This window comes from Carettochelys insculpta, chromosome 32 (assembly GCF_033958435.1).
Source record: "Carettochelys insculpta isolate YL-2023 chromosome 32, ASM3395843v1, whole genome shotgun sequence".
In the NCBI taxonomy this organism is placed as follows: Eukaryota; Metazoa; Chordata; order Testudines; family Carettochelyidae; genus Carettochelys; species Carettochelys insculpta.
In genome coordinates, this window is record NC_134168.1 from 637,627 (window position 1) to 645,926 (window position 8,300).

The window sequence follows — 8,300 nt, forward strand, 5'->3', positions numbered from 1 at the left end:
AAAGCTGATGCTCCAAAATATCTGTTAGTCTATAAGGCACCATAGGATTTCTAGTGGGATTTAAGTGTTTATAGATAAAAACAAGCCGATAAAAATGAGTTACCAAATCAAATGAAGGAAAAAATGCACAGCTAGCTCTAGTCCTGTGTGTTCTGACCCTAAATAGCTGTCTTTATACCAAGTGAAATCTTTAGGTCAGAAATAATCTTATCGTGACCTGGGTCTCCAATAAAGTCCTCTCTCTTTCTTGGGGTGTGTCAGCTGCTTTTCCAAGGCAGGCTGAAGGCAAAAGATGGAAGAAGCTGAAGGCAAAGATGGAAAAACCCCAGCCAGGACTTTGTCAGACCAGGACATAAAAACCTCTAGGGATGGAGATTCCATCACCTCTCTCGGAAACACATCCCAGTGCTTCACCACCCTCCTGGAGAAATTGCTTTTCCTCATATCCAACCTACCCTTCCCCCAGTGATCTGGAAAAGCGGAGTAGGAAGGGGTGCAGGGTCTGCGAGGGGTTGTGACCTGTCTAAGGGGTTTAGGAAGGGGTGCAGGGTGTGGGAGGGAGTTGTGACCTGCCCGAGGGGTGTAGGAAGGGGTGCAGGGTCTGAGAGGGGGTTGTGATTGAAGAAGAGGTGCAAAGGAGGTACAGGGGGCCTGGCAGAGACCTGAGACAGGGGACAGGGATGTAGGGTCTGGGAGGGGGTTGTGACCTGCCCAAGGGGTGTAGGAAGGGGTGCAAGGTCTGGGGGTCTATTGATGCAGCAGTGGAAGCTCTGAGTCATGCTGGATAGGCAGGAAGAAGGTTGGGGAGAAGGAGGGGTTGGGATGCCAGAGGCAGGCTCTGGCCAGGAGCTGCCTAACTGGGTGGCTTCCGGCCAGCAACCCAGCCTGTTCCTCAGCCAGGCTTCCTGCCTGCTGAACCCCCACCAGGTATATTGGGAGCTGCCTAGCCTGCAAATAGGCAACTCCCATTGCCTGGAAACCAGTCCATGGGCGCTGCAAGATTCTTCTGATGGTGCGAGAAGCCTCTGAGCCTTCAGAACAGCTCCCATAGCTCCTGCAGCCAGCAGCTCTGAGCGCAGCACCGGGGCGGGGCAGGCAAGGAGCCCGGCTGATGCTCCTGCGGCTCTGTGGGCCAGATGCAGTGGTTTGGCAGCCTGAATCCGGACCGCATGCTGCCTTTTGTCCACCCGCCCCCCCAGGTTAGCGGTGAACGTGTTCCAGCCCAAGAGCCACCCAAGTATCCCCCCGGTGTGTCCAGGCCTTCTGTGTGAGGGTCACTGGTCCCAAATGAGCAATATGGTACCGCTTCCTCGTTACTCCATCAATGCCCCACTCCGCTGAACACACAGGCCCGGGACACGTTCGTAGTGAAAACAAGCACAAGTTTAGTTAACTAGCGGTAAGGGCACAGCAGTCGCAAGAAGAAATACAGAACACAAATGGTTACATATTGGATAAAACCCTCTCCGTAGACTGACTTGCCTAATTCCATGGGGGGACCCCTCCTTGCTCCATTATGTCAAGAACTAAATAACATTTCATGGTTTACTTGCTCCACTCAGGTTGAGATTTGGTAGCCCTTCTATTTTTTCCCCAAGGTGAATAGTCCCAGGTTTATTAATCTCTCCTGAGATGAAATCTGTTCCTTGACCCTTGCTTCTTTTCGCCTTATCTTTTCCAGTTCGCATACACGGTTTTGGAGATGTGGTACACATGCCTCTTAGAGCTGGAAGCGACCTCAGAATGTTGTCAAGTCCAGTCCTCTGCCTCTTGGCAGGAAAGAGCCCCACCTCACCTCTTATATATATATTTGCCTCCCTAACTCCTAAACAGGCCCCTCAAGGGTCAATCTCACAAACCCAGCTAGAGCAGGCTAATGCTCAAACCTCTAAACTACCCCTGCTACATCCAGTATTCATCATGTGGCCATACCAAGGCATTATACATAGGCTGGTCCCAGCTCTCCAACAGCAATGACAAAACCTGTGACTCCAGAATAGGAAGAAGTTCTACTCATTAGTGGGTGACGGCCAAGAAGATTTCCTGTCTTATTATGTGTCCTATCCCTAACCTTTTCCTATCAGCTTCTGGGACTGCGACTGCACATTGAGTGGGTGTTTTCAGGCGGCTGAAACTTCTGGAGAACTTGGAGTTCATGCTGACTCTGGGGTCGCTTTCTTCAGTGGTTAAAGGTAATTTCGACCCCATCCTTGTGTATATATAGTTGGGATTAGGTTTTCCCATAGGCACTACTGAACCTTGAATTTAACCTTTCATTTTCTGGTTCAAGTCACCCAGTTTTGCGAGATCCCTTTGTTACTCTTCACAGTCAGCTTTGGATTTAACTATGTGGAGTACTTTTGCACCCTCTGCAAACTTCTCCACCTCGCTGTTGACCCCTCTTTCCAGATCAGGTATGAAAATGTTGAACAGCATAGAACTGGGGGTCAGCAACCTTTCCGAGGCAGAGCGCTGAAGTATGATCTTGTGACACCTAAGTACAGTTCGAGTGCTCGTCATAATTTTTAAAGTCACTAATAGTCCTACTTACAACAGATTCATTTACAAATGAATTAAAATAAATTTCTGCCCATCTGGGTTTATTAAATATCTAAAAACGTCTGGGATTTTATTACAGGTCAAACCTGTCCTATCTCAGAGTCTCTGGTCCAGCAATGTCTGTGGTCTGGTAGGACCATAGAGGTTCCTGAATCAAGGAGCTCCAGCCACAGAGGTGTAGGGGCTGGGGGCTCAGCCAGTCTGGCTGGGAGCAGAGTCACTGCCGGCCCTGTGTGGGGAGCCCCAGGCTACATCTACACGTGCATGCTACATCGAAGTAGCTTATTTCGATGTAGCAACATCAAAATAGTCTATTTCGATGAATAATGTCTACACGTCCTCCAGGGCTGGCAATGTCGACGTTCAACATCTACGTTGTGCAGCACCACATCGAAGTAGCTACTGCAGGGGAGCGTCTACACGCCAAAGTAGCACACATCGAAATAAGGGTGCCAGGCACAGCTACAGACAGGGTCACAGGGCGGACTCAACAGCCAGCCGCTCCCTTAAAGGGCCCCTCCCAGACACACTTGCACTAAACAACACAAGATCCACAGAGCCAACAACTGGTTGCAGACCCTGTGCATGCAGCATAGATCCCCAGCTGCAGCAGCAGCAGCCAGAAGCCCTGGGCTAAGGGCTGCTGCACACGGTGACCATAGAGCCCCGCAGGGGCTCGAGAGAGAGCATCTCTCAACCCCTCAGCTGATGGTCGCCATGGAGGACCCGGCTATTTCGATGTTGCGGGACGCGGATCGTCTACACGTTCCCTACTTCGACGTTGAACGTCGAAGTAGGGCGCTATTCCCATCCCCTCATGGGGTTAGCAACTTCGACGTCTCGCCGCCTAACGTCCAAGTTAACTTCGAAATAGCGCCCAATACGTGTAGCCGTGACGGGCGTTATTTTGAAGTTGGCGCCGCTACTTCGAAGTAGTGTGCACGTGTAGACGCGGCTTAAGACTCCCAAACTTTTCAATCAGAACTGTTGTGATCTAGAGGTATCCAGTTTTGTTTGAAAAACCTCAATCACTTATCAGAATACATTTTAAACTAGTTATTAAGACAGACCGGGTGCTTGCGAACAGGAGGGAGATTTGAGAGGCTCTCCTGGAGGAGGAGAAGGAAGGAGCAAACTAAAGCACCTTTGAGTAAGTGGCTGCTTGTGTTTGGGGGTTCTGGGCTTGTGTGTGTTTGTTTGTTTGGAGTTTGGAGTGCTGAGCTGAGTGTTTCTTTGAAAGGCCATGTGCTCAGGCAGGCAGTTGGAAGCTGTGAGTCTTGATTAGGTTTCAATTTAAACACTGTGTGCTGATTGGCTGAGCTGTAGGCAGAGGGGGGACCTATCAGGGAGGCCGAGCACTTAAACCCCGCTAGTAAGCGACCAGGGAGCTTTGCGACCAGGGTGAGTTCTAACAGGAGGGAGTTTTGAGAGGGGAGTTTAGAGGGAGAGCTTGGAGGGAGCCAGTGACTTCTATTGCCCTTAAACTTAAACCCTTTATAACAACCTCTATCTGAAACATTTAATTAAACCCTCATATATAATTAGAGTAGGAAATGGAGGCAGAAGCCCAGCAGCAGAGTGGGGGCTATCCTGTTTAGTGTGTCGAGTGCAGTATGTATGACTACCTACCCTGTGGGTGGGTGGCGTATGTGTGCGCTCGATGCAAGGAGCTCCTGGCCCTCAGAGACCGAGTGTGTGCTTTGGAGGCCAGGGTGGATGAACTGGAGGAGCTAAGGAAGGCAGAGGTGTTTGTTGATGAGACTTTCCGGGACATAGTAGGGCTGTCCCACCTCCAATCTGACAGTCCTGATGCTGTTACGGAGGATGAAAGGCTCAGGGAAGGAGAGCAGTCAATGGGAGCACAGGGAAACCATCCCATAGTTGGGACCCTCCTTCCAGAGGGTGCTATGGTATCCTCTCGCGCTGAGGATACTTCTCCGGGGGAGGGAGCACCAGCTGTTAGGAAGAAGCTGGTTTTAGTAGTGGGGGATTCGATCATTAGAAATATAGGTAGTTGGGTTTGTGATGACCGGGAGAACCGTATGGTGACTTGCCTGCCTGGTGCGAAGGTTGCGGATCTCTCGAGGCATCTAGACAGACTTATGGGCAGTGCTGGGGAGGAGCCGGTGGTCGTGGTACATGCTGGTACCAATGACATAGGGAAGGGTAGAAGAGACGTTCTGGAGGCCAAATTTAGGTTACTAGGAAAGAGACTGAAATCCAGAACATCTATGGTGGCATTCTCTGAAATGCTTCCAGTTCCACGCGCAGGGCCAGATAGACAGGCAGAACTTCAGAGTCTCAATGCGTGGATGAGACGATGGTGTAAGGAAGAGGGGTTTAGATTTATTAGGAACTGGGGACACTTTTGGGGTAGGGGGAGCCTCTACAGGAATGATGGGCTCCACCTAAATCAAGGTGGATCCAGACTGCTGGCATTAAACATTAAAAAGGTCATAGAGCAGTTTTTAAACTAAGAGGTGGGGGAAAGCCGATTGGTGCGGGGGAGCGCCTGGATCGGACGGAGACTTCTCTTACACGAGGCTCCATAGATAGGGATTCCCTAGAAGTTAGTCAGATAGGGAACGTGGGAAATAATATATGGGCAAGATCAGATGTGAAACAATCGCATGTAAAAAAATCCAACGCGTCTGTGAAAGGCGGACATGTAAATAGTGGTAGTTTTTTAAAGTGCTTTTACACAAATGCTCGGAGTCTGTCTAATAAGATGGGTGAACTGGAGTACCTCATATCAAAGGAGGAAGTTGACATAATAGGCATCACAGAAACATGGTGGAATGAGGACAATCAGTGGGACACTATCATACCGGGATATAAATTATATCGGAAAGACAGAACAGGTCGTGCGGGTGGCGGAGTGGTACTATGTGTGAAGGATAATATAGAATCAAATGAAGCAAAAATCCTAAAGGAATCAAAATGTTCCATAGAATCATTATGGATAACAATTCATTCCTCTAATATGAATATGGCACTAGGAATATATTACCGACCACCTAACCAGGACAGTGATAGTGATGCTGAAATGTTAAGGGAGATTAGAGAGGCTATCAAAATAAAAAACACAGTAATAATAGGAGATTTCAATTATCTCCATATTGATTGGGTACATGTCACCTCAGGACGGGATTCAGAGATAAAATTTCTTGATGCCTTAAATGACTGCTTCTTGGAGCAGCTAGTACAGAAACCCACAAGAGGAGAGTCAATTCTCGATCTAGTCCTGACTGGAACGCAGGATCTGGTCCAAGAAGTAACTGTTACTGGACCGCTTGGAAACAGTGACCACAATATAAAAACTTTTAATATTCCTGTGTTGGGAAGAACACCGCAGCGGTCAAACACTCCGGCATTTAATTTCAAAAAGGGGAATTACACTAAAATGAGGAAGCTAGTTAAACAGAAACTAAAAGGTAGAGTAACTAAACTAAAATCCCTGGAAGCTGCATGGAAACTGCTTAAAGACACCATACTAGAGGCCCAACTTAAATGTATACCCCAAATAAAAAAACACAGTAAGAGACCTAACAAAGAACCACCATGACTTAACATCCATGTTAAAAAGGCAGTGAGAGAGAAAAGGGCAGCTTTTAAAAAGTGGAAGTCAAATCCAAGTGAGGAAAATAGAAAGGAACATAAACACTCCCAAATTAAGTGTCATAAGCTGTGTCTACACGTGCACGCTACTTCGAAGTAGTGGCACTAACTTCGAAATAGCGCCCGTCGCGGCTACACGCGTCGGGCGCTATTTCGAAGTTAACTTCGACGTTAGGCAGCGAGACGTCGAAGTCGCTAACCTCATGAGGGGATCGGAATAGCGCCCTACTTCGACGTTCAACGTCGAAGTAGGGACCGTGTAGACGATCTGCGTCCCGCAACGTCGAAATTGCCGGGTCCTCCATGGCAGCCATCAGCTGGGGGGTTGAGAGATGCTCTCTCTCCAGCCCCTGCGGGGCTGTATGGTCACCGTGGGCAGCATCCCTTAGCCCAGGGCTTCTGGCTGCTTCTGCGGCAGCTGGGGATCCATGCTGCAGGCACAAGGTCTGCAACAAGTTGTCGGCTCTGTGTATCTTGTGTTGTTTAGTACAACTGTGTCTGGGAGGGGCCCTTTAAGGGAGCGGCTTGCTGTTGAGTCCGCCCTGTGACCCTGTCTGCAGCTGTGCCTGGCACCCTTATTTCGATGTGTGCTACTTTGGCGTGTAGACATTCCCTCACAGCGCCTATTTCGATGTGGTGCCGCGCAATGTCGAAGTTGAACATCGACGTTGCCAGCCCTGGAGGATGTGTAAACGTTATTCTTCGAAATAGCCTATTTCGATGTTGCTATATCGAAATAAGCTATTTCGATGTAGGCTTTACGCGTAGGCGTAGCCATAATGTAGTAAGAAAAGCCAAAAAAGATTTTGAGGAACAGCTAGCCAAAAATTCAAAAAATGATAGTAAAATGGTTTTTAAATACATTAGAAGCAGGAAGCCCTCTGAAAAAGCAGTGAGGCCTTTGGACGATAAAGATATAAAAGTAGAGATCAAGGAAGACAGTGTCATTGCGGAGCGATTAAATGATTTCTTTGCTTCAGTTTTCATGGCTGAGGATGTTACAGAGGTTCCTAAATCTGAGCCAGCCTTTTTAGGTGACAAAACTGAGGAACTCTCCCAGATTGAAGTGACATTAGAGGAGGTTTTGGAGTTAATTGATAAGCTGAATAGTAACAAGTCTCCAGGACCAGACGGTATTCACCCAAGGGTTCTGAAAGAACTCAAATGTGAAATTGCGGAGTTATTAACAGTGGTTTGTAACCTATCCTTTAAATCCGCTTCGGTACCCAATGACTGGAAGACGGCCAATATAACGCCAATATTTAAAAAAGGCTCTAGAGGAGACCCTGGCAATTATAGACCGATATGTCTAACATCAGTACCAGGCAAATTAGTAGAAACAATAGTAAAGAATAAAATTGCAAGGCACGTAGAAGAGCACGAATTGTTGGGCAAAAGTCAGCATGGTTTCTGCAGAGGGAAGTCGCGTCTAACTAATCTATTAGAATTCTTTGAAGGGGTTAATAAACATGCGGACAAGGGGCACCCAGTGGACATAATATACCTAGATTTCCAGAAAGCCTTTGACATGGTCCCACACCAAAGGCTTTTATGTAAATTAGGCGGTCATGGGATAGGAGGAAAGATCCTTTCCTGGACTGGGAATTGGTTAAAAGACAGAAAACAAAGGGTGGGAATAAATGGTAAATTTTCACAATGGAGGGGGGTAACTAGTGGTGTTCCCCAGGGGTCAGTCCTGGGACCGATCCTGTTCAACTTGTTCATCAATGATCTAGAAAACGAGGTAAGCAGTGAGGTGGCAAAATTTGCAGATGACACCAAGTTGTTCAGGACAGTCAAAACCAAAAGGGATTGTGAAGAACTACAAAAAGATCTCAGCAAACTGAGTGATTGGGCAGCAAAATGGCAAATGAAATTTAATGTGGGTAAGTGTAAGGTAATGCACATTGGAAAAAATAACCTAAATTACACATACAACATGATGGGGTCAAATTTAGCTACGACAGATCAGGAAAGGGATCTTGGAGTTATAGTGGATAGTTCTCTGAAGACATCCACGCAGTGTGCAGCGTCAGTTAGTAAAGCAAATATGATGTTAGGAATTATTAAAAAAGGGATCGATAATAAGACAAAAGATATCATACTTCCCCTATATAAAACTA